We start from the raw sequence: 1,210 nt of genomic DNA on the forward strand, positions 1-1,210 counted from the left end.
TACTACATACACATACATACAGAAGACACGGCTACACATGTGCAGACTCCACATGTCATTACCTGCCATATACTACAATGATGCTGAATACTCTTTGCCAATGTTTTATTAAAGTCTCTAAGAATCCCCTGAGGAAGCCAATCAGTGAAACGCGTTGGTGTTGAGACAACGATAGTCGTTTATGATTACTTGGAATATAATAACCGATGTTCTGTCTAGAAGTAGTATATTCTGTTATCCAGTTATAACCAATCAGTATACAATCCTTCCTTTTATGTCCTGACATTTATTCACTGTAAATATCAATTAACTCTTATTCTTTCTGTTTTTGTGAATTGTTGGGACTGGCCAAATACAAACCTGAAATGATCTGGGGAGAACCCATTATTCATGCCTGTTTCTCCAGTCATCATTCTTTCATAAGACAGATTTGTGGCGGCTGTGTAATAACCCAACCAGGTCCGGGGGTATCCTTTCCACTGTTCACAGGGATGGGTGTACCCACATAAGGCTTGTTCTTGTTTATCAGGACAGGTCCTCTTTGTTTTGTAACAATGGTGTCATTCACCCTCCTGTGTGGTCCTGGCAGTCACCCAGCCCCGAGCTGTACACAGCCTGGAGAGGAATCTATAAATGTCACATCCATCCTCCTTATAACAAATTGTACAGCGCCACAGAATATGTTGGCCATATATAAATATAAATACAATTTTAATATTTGTACCACTTTCCTACCCCAATATCTAATATAGTAATATACAGGGGATTGTGCTATATTACTGTACGGGGGGTAATATACAGAGGGTTGGGAAGGGGGGGTTATTATACATGGAGAGGTATACAGAGGGTTGGGAAGGGAGGGGGGGTTATTATCCATGGGGAGGTATACAGAGGGTTGGGAACGGGGGGAGGGTTATTATACATGGAGGGGTATACAGAGGGTTGGGAAGGGAGGGGGGGTTGTTTTACATGGAGGGGTATACAGAGGGTTGGGAAGGGAAGGGGGGTTATTATACATGGAGAGGTATACAGAGGGTTGGGAACGGGGGGAGGGTTATTATACATGGGGAGGGGTATGCAGAGGTTTGGGAAGGGGGCCGTTATTATACATTGGGAGGTATACAGGGGGGTGATAAGGGGGTGGGGTATACAGAGGATTGGGAGGAGGGGGGGCTATATTATACATTGGGAAGTATATAGAAGGTTGGTA

This window comes from Pyxicephalus adspersus, chromosome 6, assembly GCF_032062135.1.
Source record: "Pyxicephalus adspersus chromosome 6, UCB_Pads_2.0, whole genome shotgun sequence".
NCBI lineage: Eukaryota > Metazoa > Chordata > Amphibia > Anura > Pyxicephalidae > Pyxicephalus > Pyxicephalus adspersus.